At 42.9% G+C, this 21531-nt stretch overlaps 1 protein-coding gene and 1 non-coding gene across 2 annotated transcripts in view; one reads left to right on the forward strand and one right to left on the reverse strand.

Moving 5' to 3' along the window:
- LOC125436727 (contactin-associated protein-like 4) overlaps positions 1-21531 on the forward strand; it is a 173471-nt gene that overhangs the window by 104408 nt on the left and 47532 nt on the right. The window lies entirely within an intron of this gene.
- Positions 20454-20559, reverse strand: LOC125437337. Its single transcript, XR_007245181.1, has one exon. It is a non-coding gene; the product is annotated as a U6 spliceosomal RNA (small nuclear RNA).

A 21531-nucleotide genomic window follows, 5' to 3' on the forward strand; every position in this document is an offset into this window, starting at 1 on the left:
ATTTCTACATCCCTCTCTTTAATGCAATACATATTATAGCAATTGGTAATTCTCAGCTTTAGAAGGGCCTTTAGTCATTTGATCTTTATAATATAATTTTAGAATGAGAGATGCTATATGGCTGTAAAAAAATTTTTTGGCAGTTTACTGGTCTAAAAGAAACATGAACAATCTAAACAACTATTTCTTATAAGAAACTGATATTGGTTAATAATTCTGAATGATGGTGTTTCAACATTCATATTTACATAGCTCATATAGCAGAAGTTCATTGTTTCTTAATAATTGAAAAGCAATTCTAGCTGACTTTGAAAGTTAATAATACCATCCAAAAGTCAATTTCTGGTTTTATTTCAAATATAGATGGGCTGGGATAGTACCCACAGGACTATATAAATACATCAATGCATGCACAGGAAGATCCTTTGCAATATCTTTTCTTCACTGTAATTTCTTGTGTTACACTGAATGCTTTTCTGGAAGCTTCCTCATAATTCAGAAGTACCGTATTTACTCAAAATGAAAATGAATCCAAATGTAAAATGATCCCCCTAAAAATATTATACACAGCAAATATTATTACAGGAGAGGAAATCTGAGTCACAGCACCAGTTTTAATGTTTAATGTATTTAACTGTTTATTGTGTTTTAATTGAGCCCTTTGGGACAGGCCAGGACAAAAGTGTGATAAATAAATAACTTGTATGCAAATTTAATATGGCCCTCTCTGTCTCTTTGGATAGCATACCAAGGGAATGTCTTGCATTTGAGTAAATAGTAAAGCTTCTGGGCCAAGAAAACTGAGGGAAGGAACTTATTTTAACTCACAAATTCCTACTTTGGTGAATTGAACCAATAATTGTATCAGTGAAGGCTTTCACAGTCAGAATCAACTGTCTGTTTTGAGTTTTTGGGCTGTGTGGCCATGGTGTGGTAGTTTTTGCTTGCAATGTTTCACCAGCATTTATGGCTATCTTGAGAGGCATGTCACAGTAAGATGTGTCTGTCATAATACATCTTACCGTGACATGCCTCTGAAGATGTCAGCCATAGATGCAAGTGAAACATTAGGAGAAAAAATACCATTCCGTGGCCACACAGCTGAGAAACCCAAAACAGCCAGTTGACAATAATTCTTGATTTTTTGAATGTAAAAGTTATGTTAAAATGCAAAATAGAATAGGAACTATAGCAAGGAGATAGAATTAAGAGACTCAAAATAACCACAGATGGAAACAAAAAAATGAAAAGGGATATATTTGTTCATCACAATCTAAAGTTGCCTGCTGAAAAAGTAGTGTTGAAGAAGACAAGAGTAGAAAGATACACTGGTAATGTGGGGGGAAGGTAAAAATGCGAGCTGAGAATGGAAGTGGCTTATAGTTTTACCTGTTACTCTGCTTTCTCTGAAACATCCTATCATTAGCTTCCTTCCTCAGGTCTTCCAAAATGGGGGTGAGGGCTTCTTTTATAGAGTCAATTGGTTTCATGTTGGGTCTTCCTCTTTTCTGATCTCTGGCCTAATCATTATAGATATTAGTTTAACAAAAATCTGTTTATGGAATGGGACTCACAGTTAATCAGAGGCTTATTTGAGGTGCAATAGGTATTACTGAAACAGAAGGTTCCACCAGACTACAAGAACTTTGCTGGATTTAGACCCAGCTGGAATCTCTAGTGGGCTCATTTTCAGAGGTCAGTTGACTATTGGTTGACAGGAACGGGGGCGGGGGATGGAAGGACTAAATATTTCTGAGGCATTTATTTATTTATTTATTTAACTTGTATGCTACACTTCCCCTCATGGACTCAGGGAGGCTTCCAACATATTATAAACAATAAAAAAATTACAATTAGAATCTCAAATGGTGGCTAGTACAGTCATATTACATATATTAAAACCAGAACCATGAAATGTCTAGTAGGAACAAAATACAGATTCATATACATGCATGTTCCCTTCTGAAACTTTTGTAGATCTGACATTTTTTATTAGTGGCATTTTTTGATCTTGTTAGATTTTTTTATTGGCATCTGAGAAGGGCTACAAATGATGCCCCCAAATAATGGCACTTTTCAATTAAAAGGCCAGTTGAGCTTTCAGTAATAGTGATTAGGAGGAGTTAGGCAATATTGAGAATGTCTGATTTTACTCTCAGTATGAATAGTTTTGCATTTTTCCTCAGTGGGCTCAAGGCAGCTCACAAAAGGAATACGAACATCCCAATCCAAAAGTCCCCAGCAGCTGGGGATATTGCCACTGCCACGCTGCTGTGCCACTGTGCCACCTCCAGGAGGCTTTCAGTAAATGTGGGGAAGCAAAAGAACAAAAATCTCCCTGGCCACCTAAAAGCCCTCCATATGTCTAAACTGACTCAGGTCACCTTTTTGGGTGGTGTAAGTCCAAGGACCTGACTGCTGCACTTCTAGCATGAAAGCCCAGGTGGAAGCTGACTTCAGTTGGCTCCACCCCCTGGAATGCCCTGGTCCATCTTCCCATGTTCCCATCCTCTGATTGGATGCCAGCATAACTCCATGATGGCACCACTGCTAGGTTTCCCTGCTATGGAGCTGTGGTGCACCCAGCTGCTGGAACCTTTGTCCTCTATGCCAGCAGAGGTGCCCCTCATGTTGCCTCCATCAGTCTGTTTATAAGGTTGCCATAGGATTGGGCCATCAATGTCACCTACAACAATGGTAAAACAAATAATAAAAGGTTATCTACAAATAAATCACACCATCCAACAGTCCTCAAAAAAGCATCAATGGAAAATCCTATCAAAATGACTGCTTTACATCTTTTTTGAAACTATAAAAGGGAAAGAACCCTCTTTTCTTTCTCTTATAATTCAGTATAATTTTGAAAGGAGATATGGCAAACACACCTGATGAGAGGAATACAGATGAAAAATGGCTTCATATAGAAATCTGAGGTAAAAATATCAGGAATTTTCTGATGTGTTACAAGTACAGTAAGAAGGGTAAAATGTTGGCATTCAATGCTTTTATAGTTTACAGCTGATATTCTCAAAGAATTGGAAATAAAAGTGTGGTTTTATTAAATCCAATACAGTTGTATATCTAAAGACAGCTGCATTAAGTGCTGATAATGCTAACACACCATCTCAAGGTTACAAGCACAGTCCTTGAAGAACTGAACATATAACTTCACCTTTTGCCTGACCACTTTAAAAAAAACACACCAAAATTGATTTATCCATATTGCTGTTCCTTAGAGCTTTCTCCTGGCACACTTACAAACTGTTTCATGTTATGACTTGAAATACGTCTTCTGCTTTGTTAGCAATCAATGGCAACATTGACAAATTATATTTCATACTGGCTATGATGTGATGCTCTGAATATTTGAAGATCTTGTATATTTGCAAATAATAGGCTAATTTGAATCATGTGTTAATATAATCCATGCCCAACTGGCAGTCAGTGGTTAGACTTAATGGGTTGGATCCTATGAATCAGAAGGAATTCATTCACAAAATAGATTTCTCCTTTCATACCCAGAGGAGACACGCTGAGATAATGGAAGGGAATTGAAAGGGCCTGTAATCTGGTCAGCAGCACACTCCTTTGCAATTTGGCAACCACCACCTTTGGGGACTGCTGCTGAGTGCAGCCACAGCACTGTGGCAGGGTGCCTAGCTTGTGGATGTGGCTGCCCGAATGATGCTATATGGTCAGAGAAAGAACAGATTTCTGTGATCTTACAGCAATGGATAATTTAATTGAAGTACTTTCATTGTGTTTTTATGAATCTCCAGACACAGCTGAAAATGTATTCATGTCTTGTTTAAAATGTCTGTTATAAATTTTAGATACTTCAGTGCACTTTTTTTTTTGCAAATTCAGGACTGGACTGGTCCCAATTTTTAGTATTAGACAATTATTTCTCCTAGGACAAATTAGACTGAAGAAGACCCCCATCCCCAATTCCTGTATAGTCTGGATTTGTTTTCTTGTCTGAGTAATAAAACTTGATGCCATTGCAAAGTAAAATAAATAGACCTACAGTGGGCATGTCATGCTGAAGTCTGGTTTGATGAACTCTCAGCCCTACCCCCATGTAATAAACCCAGAATTTTTTTAAATCCTTAAAAAATTGGATTTCCATACCGAAATGGAATGTTAAGCTCCCCCACCCCCACCAGATATTTGAATTTTTTGGCCTAATTAAACACAAACAATTCCAGATGACACCAAACTCCAAGTGGGTCTCAGAGGCAGCAATGCAGAGCTTAGTGCTGGGCCTGGCTGAATTGTATCCTGGGTTTAGCTCTGTGCTGCCTGCTGCCTCCAAGCCCACCTAGACTTTGGAGGCAGCAGTGGTGCAGAGCTGAAGGCTGAATCTGGGTGAGCCTAGCACATTGTTCAGCTCTGCACTGCCTGCTGCCTTCAAAACCCACCCAGCCAGCCAGCAGGTAAATGAGGGGGGATTGGGAGGCAGGAGAGAGGATTCTCCCCATTTTTTTAAAAAATAAAAAGGTTATGGGGCTGAAGCAGTTCCACTAATGCCAAAATTTGGTATTATTCAGGCTTTGCTTTTCAGCTCCCTTAAATCACTGATATTTTGGGGAATAATCCCAGACGTACAAAAAAACTAATAAGGTCTTTGCTTCAGCTTTGCTGAATGATCACTCCTGGTGTCATTTTTCAGTTACAGTTCGTTTTTGCTTTCCCTTGCAGCCAATCCAGTTAAAGTTTTTCTCCAGCTGTATGATGGAGTTTTTCTCCAGATGTAAAAAGTTCCTGTTTGGATATGTGAGTTCTGTGTTCCTCTTCAAGGGGTTTAGCAAGTTTGAACAAGTTATAACTGTTGCATTGATTAATTCAGCTGAGATAGTTGTATGAAGTACTATTCGGAATCAAAGGGTGATGTACGATAATAGCTTTTATTCTGTGTAACAAAAAATGCCAGGATTAAGTCTCAAAGCAATAATTGAGAATGATGGGCAATTCAGTCTTCGTTAATTATGTTTGATAACCACTTTTAGATATAAGAGGGAAATAACCTTTAGTCCTGATCTTCATATGCAACAATAATGAGTTGTATATCAATTCCCTTTAATTATAATTTAAACTTAAAATAGGAAGCACTGGTAATTCTGAATTATGATTTTGAGGTCATAAATTAATAAAAGAGTGAGGTACTCTTTCTGTACTCAGGCTTTTACAAAGTTTTCTTCAGGAAGTTGTATGATCAGAACATTGATTAAGAACCAGTGATGTGCCAACCATAAACACTTTAGTTGCAAAATTTTGCAGAAGGATTTTATGAGCCATAAAAATCACATAAAATTAGATTGTTAAGTAGAACTGTTTACCCATAATTCTGCCTTACAGAAGCGCCATTTGAGTGGTACATTATTTTTCATGAAGATTCTTCCATAATTATTTTCCTAAGTGCTCTGCTACCATTGCAAGAATGTGAAAATTGGCTTACAATAAATATGAATTATGATGGGAAACTCATCAGTATCTGGCACCATACAATTATTTTATGTTTAATTCCTACCACAATAATGGAATGTTTAGTTGAAGATTATATTGCGTGCTGATGTGCGGAGGGTCGCTTCCAAAGACCGCAGACACTGTTTTCATTGGAATAAATTTTGGCCGCAGCCTCTTTTTTAAAACCAACATGGGAAACTGGGCAAGCATAAGGGGCACATCCTGCCTCTGGGCAGCGCCCATGCTGAACCCAGACCTCGGGTAGCAAACGTGCCAAACCCGCCTTCAGGACACAGGCCAGCTGAACCCAGCACCATCCCCAATCCCTATTAGGGAATGAGACAAAGTTACTAGGTGCCACCTGAGCGCAAACCGATTACGTGACACTCCTTCCTGCCGGGGGTAGCGGGCTTAATTGCAGAGCCTCCACAGCTTGCGCCATGAGCCCGCTTCATGCCAGACCTCTTATTGAGGCCCCCAGCCATGGGGAGGTCCAGCACGCAAGCTCAGCCTCCTTATAAAGGATGTGCTCCTATGCCCAAAACTGCCACTGAGTTGGCCCTCCAGCTCCCGCCACAGCTTCCTAAACCCCAAGCCACTGCAAAAAGTGTGTGCCGTATAAGCGTGTAACCACCCAAATCTGCCCCACTCGGCCAGGTGCACACCATTGTGGCAAAATTACGCTGAATGGCAATGAGAGATTTTAGCCTGCAGGATAACCTCACTGCCTGACTCCCATACCACTTGGGCTGCGGCCTTGTGCATTTAACCTCCATGCCTTTAGTCATTGCAGTAAGGCATGCCGCAAAGCATCTAACCTGACATCTATGCCCCACTCGGCCAGGTGCACACCATTGTGGCAAAATTATTCTGACTGGCAATTAGAGATTTTAGCCTGCAGGATAAGCTCCCCACCCTACTATCATGCCACTTGGGCCATTTCCTGGCCCAGTTTAAAGTTATTGTCTGAGAACCAGGGCCTCCCTTGCCTAGCTTCTAAAGCTAGCAAGATCGGGCTAAACATGCCCTTTCAATACCCTCCGCTCCAGCAGGGCCTATAACATCCTGCCATGCCTACCTTTATGGCAGGTGTGACCCAACTATCCATTCATCAACAGTCACCCATGTGGCCTGTTCCCAACTGCACCCATCTAGTCTGACAGCACAATGCCCCTCTGAGCCAGGATGACATCCTTCCCCAGCTGTGTGGCAAACCAAATCAGGAAACAACATCATGGACCAGCAGTGCATCTCAACCCAATCCTGTCATCTGACCTGCGCAGTGCCATGATGGAATCCAGGCTTATGTTCTGTCCCATCTGGATCATCCAGCAAACCGACCAGCCCAGTACACAGTGCTGTGTCCAGCCACCCATACACTGATCCACTGGCCCGACAAGACTAAATGAATAAATTAGAGAAAAGTGAGGTTGCGCTTTCTGCAAACTAATGAATGACAATGGCTGACAGTCCGAATTTGCTCTAGGGTGAATCTGCCTTAAGCCACCAATTATACAGAATGAATGTGGAACAAAATCCCTAGCGGGTAATACTGGAGTACAGAGTTTTGAAGGAGGACTTTTATATCATGGGCATTACAGAGACATGGTGGAATGAGGAGAACAAGTGGGATGCTGTTATCCCAGGTTACAGGCTCTACAGGAAGGATAGGACAAGGCGTATTGGGGGTGGAGTGGCCCTCTACATCAAAGAGAGCATAGTGTCACATAAAATAGACAATGCAGGGGAAGCTGATTCCTCTACAGAAGCACTGTAAATATCAATACCAGGTGTGAAGCATAGTTTAACATTAGGAATATATTATCATCCCCCTAACCAAAGTGCACAAGAGGATTCTGAGATGGAAAAAGAAATTAGAGAGGCCAACAAAAGCAAAAACATAGTGGTAATGGGCAATTTTAATTATCCCAAAATTCATTCATTCATTCATTCATTCATTCATTCATTCATTCATTCATTCATTCATTCATTCATTCATTCATTCATTCATTCATTCATTCAATGTATAGGCCGCCTCATCCCCGAAGGGCTCGAGGCGGCTCACAACATAACTGTTTCCAAAACAGTAAATCAATATAACATAAAATCTAACTCATTAAAATTCAGCAGCAATTAAAACAATAAATACAGATTAAACAACAAGGTTGTGTAAAAACACACACACACACAGGCGCCCGGTCTAAAGGCCAAAGGAGAAGGGAGGAGAGGCAGGGCCCAGGATGGAATCAGGGCCCTACCAGGATGGAAAAGGCAGCTTAGTTCCGGTTTCATATGAACTGGAAAAATGCATGTTCAGGTCATACTAAGGAGAGAACATTCCTGGATATGCTAAATGACTGTGGCTTAGAGCAGATGGTTGTAGAACCAAGCAGGGGAGAGGTGATCCTAGATCTAATTCTATGTGGGACCCAGGACCTGGTGCAGGAAGTCAGTGTTGATAGGGAACAGCGACCACAATAGTGTCAGATTCAGTATCTCTGCATGCGAACAAGTGACAACTACTATTGTAGTTACATTTGCCTTCAGAAAGGGAAATTTCTCAAAGATGAGGGGGATAGTGCACAGGAAGCTGAAAGGGAAAATCAAGAGAGTCAAAACTGTCCAAGATGCTTGGAGATTATTTAAAAACATAGTAATAAAAGCTCAGCTGGAATGTGTTCCACAGGTTAGGAAAGGCAGCGCCCAGTCCAAAAGTAAGCCACCATGGTTAACAAGGGAGGTTGAGGAAATTATTAGGAAAAAAAGATGTCTTTTAGAAAATGGAAGTCCAACTTAACTGATGAAGAATACCAGAGAGAACACAAATGGTGGCAAAAGAGAAGCAAGTTAGCTGTAAGGGAGGCAAAAAAGGATTATCAGGAACGCATGGCTGTGAACATCAAGACCAGCAATAAACAGTTCTTCAAGTACATCAAAAGCAGGAAGCCAGCAAGGGAAGCGGTAGGCCCGTTAGATGACAAAGGAACAAAAGGTGTGCTAAAAGATGACTGTCATGCCCCCACAGAGCCTTTGTTTATTTCCCCTTTAGTTTCCCCACAGTTAGTATGGGTTTAGCTATGTTTTGTACAGTATTCAGTGGGAGGGAACCGAATTTAGTTCTGTCCCTTTAAGAAGCCCTAGGGCTAGTGTTCTACGGCAGTTATTACCCAGCAACCTGTCTGATTTGGCAGTTGGGGGCCAACGGAAGCTGGGTGACAGCAGCAGTTAGGTGCCAACGGAAGCTGGGTGACAGCAACAAGTTAGACAGTCAAAGATGTTATAGATTCACAGTATTTAAGTTAAACAGTTATAGATGTTATAGTCTCACAGTATTTACAATAAATTCCAGACTCCAGAAAGTTTCTGCAACAAAGTAACCTTTATTTAGTTAGACCCGGTAGGAGTCAGGGTCTGTTAACATTGTTACAATTAAAGCTTTAAGTATTGAACTGTTAACTGAGTCAGTGAGTCTTACATTCTGCTTTGGCCGGGCGCAGGCACCTAAATAACCACCTGGGGAGCAGAACAGTCTAACTTGAATGTTTCCAGTTTCCAAAAGGCCGAATTGAAAGTTTCAGTCGGTGAGAAGCAAGGCAGGGAGCCTTTGCAGTAAAGGAACAAAGAAAGTCTGCCTCGCAACAGTAAGAGATTGGTTCCTATAAGCCCTAAAGAAGCTGGGCATAGGAAAGTTGAAGTCTTCTTTGCTAGGAGCACTGGCAGAAGAGAGAGATTGGTTCCTATAAGCCCTAAAAAAGCTGGGCATAGGAAAGTTGAAGTCTTCTTTGCTAGGAGCACTGGCAGAAGAGAGAGATTGGTTCCTATAAGCCCTAAAGAAGCTGGGCATAGGAAAGTTGAAGTCTTCTTTGCTAGGAGCACTGGCAGAAGAGAGAGATTGGTTCCTATAAGCCCTAAAGAAGCTGGGCATAGGAAAGTTGAAGTCTTCTTTGCTAGGAGCACCGGCAGAAGAGAGAGATTGGTTCCTACAAGCCCTAAAGTAGCTGGGCATAGGAAAATTGAAGTCTTCTTTGCTAGGAGCACCGGCAATGCAAGAAAGAGAAGAAACTCACTCAGAGCCAACAAGCTCTATTTCACAAAGCAATGCTAGAAATAAAAAGCCCACTACCAAAATGTTAGCATCTTTGCAAGATCAGGTGAATGTATTGCAGCTCAAATACTCTAAGGCGTGGCAAGACCTCCTAGCAATTTATCAATCTGGAAAATGCCTTGTACAAGAAGAAGAAATATTAAGTTGTAAGGAGACCTTACAACAACGGTACCTTTTATGGAAAGGTCAGCTAGGAGATACGATTTCCCTCCTAGAGCGTATGAATACATCAGAAGCCTTGAATATCAAGACAAAGATGGAGAAGGATCAGAGAGAAAAGGCAAACTTCTTTAACAACATTATGTGTGGTTTATCCAGCAAGTTTCAGGGATTGCAAGCAAGTCAACAATCAGAGATCCAGCACGCGCAAGAAGAACAATCCACCAAACCAACTGTAGACACTGCATCCCCATGCAGAGGAATAGGAAGAGGAATGTCACCTCACATTCCAAGAAAGGTTACACCTGAAGTGCCAAGCAAGTGTGGCAGTAAATCTGCAACAAAAACCTCGTCTTCCCACACATCCCACAGAACAAGAAGCACTAAGTCAGACTCAAATTATAGCAGTGCCTCTTGTCGTTCCCAAAGAGTGGCTATGGAAATGAAGATCCTGGAAGCCAAAGCTGATGCAGCGGCGGCTGCAAAACAAGTAGATTTCTTAAAACGAAAAGAAGAAATCATTGAAGAACAAGCGGCTCGTCAGGCACAGTTAAAAGCCCAGGAAGCAGCCCATCAGGCACATCAAGCCCAGTTGAAAGCTCAGGAAGAGGCTCGTCAGGCACAGTTAAAAGCCCAGGAAGCAGCCCATCAGGCACATCAAGCCCAGTTGAAAGCTCAGGAAGAGGCTCGACAAGCAAAAGTAGAAGCAGCCTTGTCAACACTAAAACAAAGAGCAAAGGCAGAAAAGCTGATAACGAGAGCTCAAGTTTTGGAGCAAGGCCTTAAAGAGAGTTTATTTACCTTCCGCTCTGAGGAAATAGAGGAAGAAGACCCTATGATGAAGGTATCTTCCTATTTAATCCAACAGTCATCCAACTTTGGAGAAGTGACTGCTGATTCGGAAGAATTCAGAGTGACAGAACATCTGGCAGCTGCAGAATCAGCAGAACTAATGTCCCAGATGTCCAGAGTGCAGCAATCCATGGTCCAGTTCCAACCACAGCATAGCATGGTTGCGCCAGAAGTGGTGAGTCAGCAGGCAGTACCACAAAATGAGCTGCCCCAAGTAATCAACAAGCAAAGTCAGTTAGCAAATGAACAGAATGAGGGGAGGAAAACCTTCACAAATCCAGTTGGGATGCCCAATTTCGACTCTACAGTTTTTAGACAGGAGCAGAAGTCTCCTGAAGACACAGTTGTACCTGGAGTATCAGCTTCACAGTTATACTCTACTCCGCATCATCAGGCAACAAATTCCATTATGCAACCTGACATCCCAAATTTGTCAGATGTTTTGAAAGCTACCCTTTCCAGAAATCCTAGAAGAGATTTAGCAGACAGAGGCATTCAGAAGTTTTCTGATAAGCCAGAAGACTACTTACTTTGGAAAATTACATTCCAGAGAGCTCTCAAAGACCTGAAACTAGATGCCGAGGAAGAGCTGACCTTGCTTATAGCTTGGTTGGGAACAACATCGTCAACGCAAATAAGAAGAGTCTATGCAGCACATGTAAGAAACCCTCACATGGCTTTAGAACGAGCATGGAGTAGATTAGACGAAAGATATGGAGCATCTTCAGAAATAGAAGCTTCACTTCTGCAAAGGCTTAAAACCTTTCCCAAACTTGCAATGAAAGATTGCAAGAAACTATGGGATTTGACAGATCTGCTTTCAGAGATGGAGTCTGCGAAAGAAAACCCCGAGCTGCCAGGACTTGCATGTTTGGATCAGCATTTGACTCAAAGAGAAGTTATCGACAAGTTGCCCTTCCCCCTGAAAGAGCAATGGGGTAAAGAAGTTTTTAATTACAAAGAGAACCATCAGCAAAGGTATCCACCATATTCATATCTTGTAAGATTTATATCAAGAATGGCTAAAGAAAGAAATGATCCTCAAACAGGATTCCCTTCTTTGTACCAAGGTGTTAGAGAAGAGAAGAAGTCGTTCCAAGAGTTTAAAGGTAAACCTCAAGTTATGGTTAGGAAGACAGAGACAAATACAAACTCAGTCAAACAATTCTCAAGTAAGCCATTGGAAATTATGTGTCCAGTTCATAAAAAATTGCACAACCTCAATGACTGCAAAGAGTTCAGAGAAATGCCTTATGAAGAGCGCCTGTCCTACATAAAGCAACAGAAACTGTGTTTTAAATGTTGCTCTTTCAAGAACCATATGGCCAACGAATGCAAAAGAAAGGTAAAGTGCCAAGAATGCTCCAGTGAACAGCATTGTTCAGCATTACATCGCACAAAACCACTTCAGTTACCAAAGAAAGAGACCAAAGAGGCAGAAAATATCCCGGAGAAACCATCACAACCAAAGGAGGACAGAACGGCAACAGCGACATGCACTACCATGTGCGATGGAACAAAAAAGATACGTACTTGCCATCCGATTTGTCTCTCAGATGTTTACTCAAAAGCTTCACCGCATCAAGCCCAACGTATGTATGTGGTATTAGACGCACAAAGCAATACTTCATTAGCCACTCCAGAGTTTTTTGAGATGTTTAACATACACTCAGAAGAGATAGAATATGTCATGACCACATGTAGTGGAAATCAAATCATGACAGGAAGAACAGCACCAGGATTTGTTCTACAATCAACTGATGGGAAAGAGCAATTTAAACTACCTACTCTCCTTGAATGTCAACATATTCCTAAAGACGAAAGACAAATCCCAACAAGAAGAATTGCCACGCAGCACAAGCACCTGGAGTCTATAGCAGACAAGATACCAGAGCTTGACCCAAATGCTAAGATTCTGCTGCTTATCGGCACAGATTGTCCAGAGGTGTTCGTAGTCAAAGAACAGGTGAAAGGTCCCCCAGGAATGCCATTTGCTCAGAGGTTAGGGCTGGGGTGGACCATTCTAGGCCCAGTTTGTTTGAACCACAAAAGAATACCTGAACATGCACACACCTTCTGCATGGGGTTTATGCCAAATGGACGAATCTAATGCAGATGTTGGACTGCCCAAATCACATCCAGATACAACATCATAGCATAGAGGAGTTGGAGTCATCAGTGTTTAAAATTACAGTCCATGATGACCAGCCAGCCTTGTCCATAGAAGACAAGCGTTTCCTAGCCATAATGGAAAGAGAGTGTCAGCAGGATGAGCAAGGAAATTGGATCGCACCTTTACCCTTCAAAGAACCCAGAGACAAGTTACCAAATAATCACGTCGTGGCATTACAGCACCTGAAAGTTCCGGAGAGTGAACTAGGAGAAAGGTGTAATGAGAGGTTTGATGTACCCTTGCATAGTACTGCTATGTCAGTGTATGAAGATGAAAAAACCCAGTATTTAGAGCATGATGAATCCATCAGTAATTCATCAGATAACAGTGTACCTGATGCTCCTGTGACCATCAGCAGGGCAGAAAAACAAAGGCATGTACAGAAAAGCAAAAATCAGCTCGCTGTAAAATCAAGGCGAGTGAGAAGAGATGGTACTGAATCAGAACCTGAGATAGATGATTTGATGCATAAGTTGATTGTTACATCCTCTGTGCAGCAAGAGGAGAGATGTGCATCAGGAAAGGAGATAGAAAACATCACAGATCCAGAAGATGATCTCATAGTAAACAGTTGGCACTCTGAGAGGCGTTCCAGACATGTCACAGAATCGAATGTTGTTCTGGACAAGTTCGAGAAAATAACAGGTCAACACAAACAGGAAGTAAAAATGAAAATATCCTCTCTAAGAAACACAAAAGAATTCCTAAAGCAGGAAGGCTGCAAATGGGAAAATGCTCCATATGGGAGGAGCATGGGAGAGAATGATAGGGATAATAAAAAGACTCTTGGATGCTATACTTTTGAATGTTAGCAATCTCACACATGAAGTCTTAGTTACATTGATGGCAGAAGTAGTCTCTATAGTCAATAGTCGGCCTTTAACTCCAATTTCATCGGACCCAGAAAATCCAAGCATTTTAACACTAGCAACTTTGTTAACTTTTAAAACTCCAGAGTGGACCGATATAACTATAGCCTCAGATTTAAAAGGAGTACACTACAAACAATGGCAACAGGTGCAGTCTTTGGCCAATGCATTCTGGAAGAGATGGAAGAGAGAGTATTTGCCATTGTTACAAAAAAGAAGCAAGTGGGAAGAACCCCAACCAGATCTTCAAGTAGGAGACGTGGTCTTGATGAAAGAAAAAGAATCTCCACGGAAGTTCTGGCCATTGGACATTTTGGTAGAAGTAGTTCCAGGAGAGGACCACAAAGTGCGTAAGGTTAAAATAAAGACAACTAAAGCAACAGGTGAAGAAGAGACTTTGCTGAAATTGATAAGCCACAGTTCAGCTTTCCAGGAGTTAAAGATGATGGAGATGGCTGCCTTCCTTTACATGATGCAGCTCAACTCAACAAACATACTCTAGAAATAACTCTGAAAGCTTCAGACCCCACAGTGTGGCAACAGACAAACAAGAAAGGAGAGACTCCTCTCTTTGTAGCGGTGGATAAATGTCTTGTGGAAAACGTCCATTTTCTGCTACTTAATGACTTTAACCCTGATTTTAAGAATGAAGATGGAGATTCTTCTTTATTCAGAGTTCCTGAACGTTGAACCACAAGCAGTGAACCACAAGCAGTTTGAATTCTGCAATCAAGATTGTTAGAAGTTTATAGTTATAGTTAGCATAGAAGTTTACAGTTAGCATAGTTGATATTATGTATTAGGGTTAGATAGTGATTAAGAGTAGTACAGTAAGAATAGTTAAGTATAGTTAATGGAAGTTGATAAAGGTAAAACTTCCAGAGGAAGTTTTAGGCGGGAGTGTCATGCCCCCACAGAGCCTTTGTTTATTTCCCCTTTAGTTTCCCCACAGTTAGTATGGGTTTAGCTATGTTTTGTACAGTATTCAGTGGGAGGGAACCGAATTTAGTTCTGTCCCTTTAAGAAGCCCTAGGGCTGGTGTTCTACGGCAGTTATTACCCAGCAACCTGTCTGATTTGGCAGTTGGGGGCCAACGGAAGCTGGGTGACAGCAGCAGTTAGGTGCCAACGGAAGCTGGGTGACAGCAACAAGTTAGACAGTCAAAGATGTTATAGATTCACAGTATTTAAGTTAAACAGTTATAGATGTTATAGTCTCACAGTATTTACAATAAATTCCAGACTCCAGAAAGTTTCTGCAACAAAGTAACCTTTATTTAGTTAGACCCGGTAGGAGTCAGGGTCTGTCAACATTGTTACAATTAAAGCTTTAAGTACTGAACTGTTAACTGAGTCAGTGAGTCTTACATTCTGCTTTGGCCGGGCGCAGGCACCTAAATAACCACCTGGGGAGCAGAACAATGACAGGGAGATTGCAGAGAAGCTGAATGAATTCTTTGCATCTGTCTTCACCCAAGAGGAGGTGAGGAAAATGCCTGCACCTGAACCAAGCTTCTTAGGAGGTGAATCCGAGGAACTAGAGAAGGAAGAAGTTCTGGCAGCCATTGATAAACTAAATGCTACCAAATCCCCTGGCCCAGATTGCATTCATCCAAGAGTTCTTAAAGAGCTCAAGCATAAAATTGCTGATGTTCTCACTTTAATATGCAACTTATCCCTGAAATCTGCCTCCATCCCTGAAGACTGGAAGATGGCCAATGTCACACCAATCTTTAAGAAAGGATCTAGGGGGGACCCGGGAAATTACAGGCCAGTCAGTTTGACATCTGTTCCTGGTAAATTAGTAGAATCTATCATTACAGATAAAATTATTAAACATGTAGAAAAGCAAGATCTGCTGAGGAAGAGTCAGCATGGCTTTTGCAGAGGCAAGTCCTGTCTTACAAACTTACTAGAGTTCTTTGAGGGTGTAAACAGGCATGTGGATAAGGGGGAACCAGTGGACATTGTCTACGTGGGATTTCCAAAAGGCTTTTGACAAAGTTTCTCACCAGAGACTGTTGAGAAAACTCAGCAATGAAGGAATAAGAGGGGAAGTCCTCCTATGGATTAAAACTGGTTGAGGAACAGGAAACAAAGGGTGGGTATAAATGGGAAGTTCTCACAATGGAGAGATGTCGGGAGTGGTGTCCCCCAAGGATCTGTATTGGGACCAGTGCTCTTTAACCTATTCATAAATGACCTGGAAGTAGGGGTGGGTAGCGTGGTGGCCAAGTTTGCAGATGATACCAAATTATGTAGGGTGGTGAGAACCACAAAGGATTGTGAAGAGCTCCAAGCGGACCTTGATAAATTAGGTGATTGGGCTAAGACATGGCAAATGCAGTTCAACGTAACAAAATGCAAAGTGATGCACATAGGGACAAAAAATCCAAACTTCACATACACACTACAAGGGTCAGTGCTATCAGTCACAGACCAGGAAATGGATTTGGGCGTCTTAGTTGATAGTTCCATGGGAATGTCAACTCAATGCATGGCAGCTGTAAAAAAAGGCAAACTCTATGCTGGGGATAATTAGGAAAGGAATTGAGAATAAAACTGCAAAGATTGTCATGCCTCCCATATAAATGCGGTGCGACCTCACACTTGGAGTAATTGTAGTTCAGTTCTGGTCGCCACATCTCAAAAAGGATATCGAAGAGATAGAAAAAGTGCAGAGAAGGGCAACAAGGATGATTGAAGGATTGGAGCACCTTCCTTATGAGGAGAGGCTGCAGTGTTTGGGACTCTTTAGTTTGGAGAGGAGACGTCTGAGGGGGGATATGATTGGAGTCTATAAAATTATGCATGGGATAGAAAATGTTGACAGAGAGAAATTTTTCTCTCTTTCTCACAATACTAAAACCAGGGGGCAGTCATTGAAAATGCTGGGGGGAAGAATTAGGACTAATAAAAGGAAACACTTCTTCACGCAATGTGTGATTGGTGTTTGCAATATGCTGCCACAGGAGGTGGTGATGGCCACTAACCTGGATAGCTTTAAAAGGGGCTTGGACAGATTTATGGAGGAGTAGTCTATCTATGGCTACCAATCTTGATCCTCCTTGATCTGAGATTGCAAATGCCTTAGCAGACCAGGTGCTCAGGAGCAGCAGCAGCAGAAGGCCATTGCTTTCACATCCTGCGTGTGAGCTCCCAAAGGTACCTGGTAGGCCTCTGCAAGTAGCAGAGTGCTGGACTAGATGGACTCTGGTCTGATCTAGCAGGCTAGTTCTTATGTTCTTATGTTCTCAAAGCCACTAGTCGGAGTCATAGCCCAGGAAAAACAGGCATCTATACAGACCCATACCCCAGTGATCAAGGAGAGTGCCTGAGATTGCTGGTCACTGAGCTAGGAGCACCGCAGTCTCAATGACTGGTCGTGAGAACCCCGTGGTGTGAGTTGTGGGTAAATATTGTCCCTCTGCAAGGCTGGTCTGTTTGGAATTGCCTAGCCAAATCAACAGACCATTGTCCGACACTGACATCTTGTCAAACTTAATAGTCTGGGATAGGGTTGGTCAATACTAAAAAAATTCGGTAAAATTCGGATTTGGGTATTTTGGGGCATAAAATGATTTGTATGCCCGAATCCGAATCATAGCCAATTCGGATATACCCGAAAATTCGGGTAAATCCGAAAAATTCGGGTCCGTTTTATTATTTTTTTGAATTTTGGGTGTTTTTACACGTTTTGGCCTGCAGGGGACGCAATTTTAAAGCTAGCAGCACCAAAATTTCAGGATATATCATCTGGAGATCGTCCTGATGATTCTCCTGTTTAGTGCAGTTTGGTTCAGGGGCAAAGTTATTGACACTCATGCTGGGTGCCCCATCCCCATTGTTTCCAATGGAAGCTAACAATGTATGATAAATACACCATGTCCATAACATTGGACCCCTGAACCAAACTTCACCAAACTTGGGGAGTATCATAGGGACAGTACATTTATGATACCCTGAAATTTTGGTGACAGTAGTTTAACCGGTGAACTCCTCATTAGTCACTCAGGCAAGAAATTTCCCCAGATTCTGTGCTCTGTAGTGGTTGGTTGGCTCCATTGTAGCCATTAGGGAATTTCTGTGGGAGGGCTGTGGAGTGCACATTTCTCATGGTAAAACCCACAAAACTTTCAGGGTGTCTTCAGGAGAGTCTCTTCATGACACCATCCAGGTTTGGTGACCGTTGCTTCAAGGGGTTCAATGTTATGGGTAGGGTCCATCTCCCACTGCCCCCATAAGCAAAGTTCCTCAAACCTGGATGGTGTCATTCAGAGACTCTCCTGAAGATACCCTGAACATTTTGTGACTGTACCTTGATAAATGTGCACCACACAGCTCTCCACCAGAAAATTCCACATTGACAGCAATGCAGAAGTCACTGCAGAAAAAAAGAACCTTGGGCAAATTTTTGGGGTGATTCGCAGGCACATTTTAGACATATCAGCACCAAAATATCAGGGTATCATCAGGAGACTGTCCTGATGACACCCCACACTTGGTGCAGTTTGTTTAGGGGGCCGTGTTATGGACCCTCAAAATGGTAGCCACCATCTCCTTAGCTGTCATTGGAAACAATGGGGGATAGAGGCCCCCCCTTTGAGGGTCCATAACTTTGGCCCCCCTGAACCAAACTGGGTAACCAAACTTGAGTGTCATCAGGACAGTCTCCTGATGATACCCTGAAATTTGGTGCCACTAGCTTTAAAAATTCCTGGTTTCATGTTTCAATCGCCTCTGCACATGAAGCCTGCTGGAGTGAGTGAGCGGTGAAACACGAACCAGCATTTTTAAAGCTAGTGACACTAAACTTTCAGGGTAACATCAGGAGACTGTCCTGATGATACCCCAAAGTTTGGGTGCAGTTTGGTTCAGGGAGCTAAAGTTATGGACTCTCAAAGGTGTAGCCCCCATCCGCTTATCAGCTCCCATTGGAAACAATGGGGATAGTTGCACCCCTTTGGAGGGTCCATACCTGAACCAAACCAAACTTAAATCCCAGGGCAACATCAGGACAGTCACCTGATGATACTCTGATAATTTGGTGCCGATACATCTCAAAATGCTGCCCCCTGCAGGCACCCCCTGTGAAATTTGCCAAGATTTTTGTTCTGCAGTGACTTAGCTGTATTGCTGTCAATGGGGAATTTCTGGTAGAGGGAGCTTTGAGGTGCATAGCTCTAGAAGAGGAAGGTCACAAACTTTCAGGTATCTTCAGGAGAGTCTCTGGATGACACCATTCAGGTTTGGGGAATTTTGCTTCAGGGGGTTTAATTCTATGGGACCCCAAAAGGGTAGGGCCCATCTCCACTTCCACCTTGAAGTAAAGTTCCCAAACCTGGATGGTGTCATCCAGAGACTCTCCTGAAGATACCCCTGAAAGTTTTGTGGGTTTACCATGAAAAATGTGCACCCACAGCCCCTCAGAAATTCCCTATTGACAGCAATGCAGCTAAGTCACTGCAGAACAAAGAATCTTGTGCAAATTTTCAGGTGCCCTGCAGAGTGCATTTGTAGATGGTCAGGTACCATATTAGTAATCATCAGGAGACTGTCCTGATGATACCCCCCCCAAGTTTGGTGCAGTTTGGTTCAGGGGGGCCAAAGTTATGGACCCTGAAAAGGGTAGCCCTCATCTCCTTAGTTCCCATTGGAAAAGAATGGGGATAGGGACACCACTTTTTTGGGGGTCCATAACTTTGGCCCCCCCCCCTAAACCAAAATGCATCTGAGGGGTATCATCAGGACAGTCTCCTGATGATACCCTGAAAATTTGGTGCTGATATGTTTAAAAATGTCTCCCCTGCAGGCCGAAATGTGAAAAAAACACCAAAAAATAAAAACGCAATTCGGCTGGTAATCCGAATCCCATGGATTCGGATCTGTTAGGATTCGGACAGCTCAGATTCGGCTCCTGCTCGTCCGAATCCGTCCGAATCCGTGCAGATTCGGTAAAAATTCGGATTTGGACTGTCCGAATCTCCAACCCTAGTCTGGGATCCTTCAGATTTCTGGAAAGGTGCTACCACTCAGTATATCAAAAGTGGGGGGGCTCCCAAAATGCCAAAGTAAAATTGTGTGAGAAAAACGCCACTTCCCAATGGAAGCATACGACCCAGGTAAGACCAATACTGACTGTAGCAGTTCTCTGGTAATAGGCTGGCAGCCGCCGTGGGTTGTGGGAAGGACCCACTCCAACTCACTACCACCTGTGAGCCAGAAACAGAGCAATTGAATCAGGGATCCCCAGCATTTTCCAGAAAAGGAAAGGACCCTAGATGGACTCACAAATTCCAAGGCACTAAATCCCTATGGCTCCTGATAGCCAAGTACTGTAGCAGGAGACCATAAGGGATCCCCTGATGCTACAAGAAGGCCTTTGGAAAAAGCAAGGTCAAGGAAATTGTCCACCACGAAAGGCTGGAGGACTCCATCTGTGGTCATGTGCCACCCAGGTTCCGCAGCTGATCTGAAAATGCATCTCGCTGCTGGTAGCCCTGAGGGCTAGGGAGCGGAAACAGTCCTCCTGGCGATGAGGTAAAGCATCAGCAATACAGTTGGTGATACCTGGAGTAAAAGAACCTTAAAACATAAATCAGTCAGGTATAGCAATACCAACTCCCAGAGTAACCACGTGTTCCTTACAGAACAGCCAGATTGACTGTTAACCACTTGCACCATCGCCTGGTTGTCGCATTCAAAGGCATCAGATGGCCCCGGAAGAGGCTGTTGCAGATGTAGACTGCAAACCCCACTGGGAACTGTTCCCAAAGGATACACAAAGTGGACCCATAAGGGGAGGGACTGTACACCCCAGCACCAGCGGCTGAAATATAAAACGCCTAAGAAATTTGTGTGACATCCTTGGCAGTGGCCATGCTAACTTTCTCTGTATCATTCCAATATTAGTATATGTGCTGCTGAAGTGACCACTGATGTTAGGAGCAAAACAGCTGTGGAATGTGCAAGGCAGGCATGGAAGGCCCCTCCTGGTGCTGCAACCCTGTAGGCATAGCTAGGTGCCCTAACAGGGATAGCCTATTTCCAAGCCGCTTTACCACAAGCACATAAACAACACTTGGCACCAAGAAATCAGAGAACTGTGGAGAAAAATACAGGGAAGACAAATTTCTCCTTACAAGAAAACCCTGGCTGCAATACCTGGTAGCTTGGGGAAAAATCCATCCCTATTCAGTGTTGCCAGTCCTTCATTACAACTATAAGCGATCATGACCAAGGAGAAAATCTGAGAAACCCTTAGTACTTGTATGAGACTACACATTTCCACCTGTAAGACTGTGAGGCAGCAAAAGGCCTTTGTGCTCAGTCAGACAGATGTGATATAAAACCCGAAGGGCTGTCACTTCCTAAGCATAAAATAACAATCCCACCACCAGCCTCCTCTATCTATCTATCTATCTATCTAAATTATATTTGCATAGTATAGTATCCATATGAAACCAATTGCAATTGCAAACCTGCAAAAAATGCCACACTAGCTAGCCAGATGCCCATACCTGGCCCAGAGCTTCCCTGACATCAGAGCTGCAACAAGGAAAAACAGCACTCCCCAGGGCTTCCCCCCTCCCCCCCTCTTATGAGTAGCCACAGCTGCGAGGCTCAACAGGCCTCCAAAACAACACAGCAAGTTAAAGCTGCGAGAGCGAGTGCTCTGCTCATTCTGATGGCCTCGAAAGAGGCTGGGGCTAGCCGGGCGCCACCTTGTATAGGCCCGCCCCAGGCTCCCCTGGCACATGACAGGCTCCAGTCATGTGACCACCAGCCTTGCAGTCCTGCTGCTATGCAGCCAGGCTTTTCTTGCTCTCCCTTTCACTGCTGCAATAGCAGCCCTGGGGTGTACAGTCCCTCCCTTTATGGGTCCACTTTGTGTATCCTTTGGGAACA

Source organism: Sphaerodactylus townsendi, linkage group LG07 (genome assembly GCF_021028975.2).
Source record: "Sphaerodactylus townsendi isolate TG3544 linkage group LG07, MPM_Stown_v2.3, whole genome shotgun sequence".
Classification (NCBI taxonomy): Eukaryota; Metazoa; Chordata; class Lepidosauria; order Squamata; family Sphaerodactylidae; genus Sphaerodactylus; species Sphaerodactylus townsendi.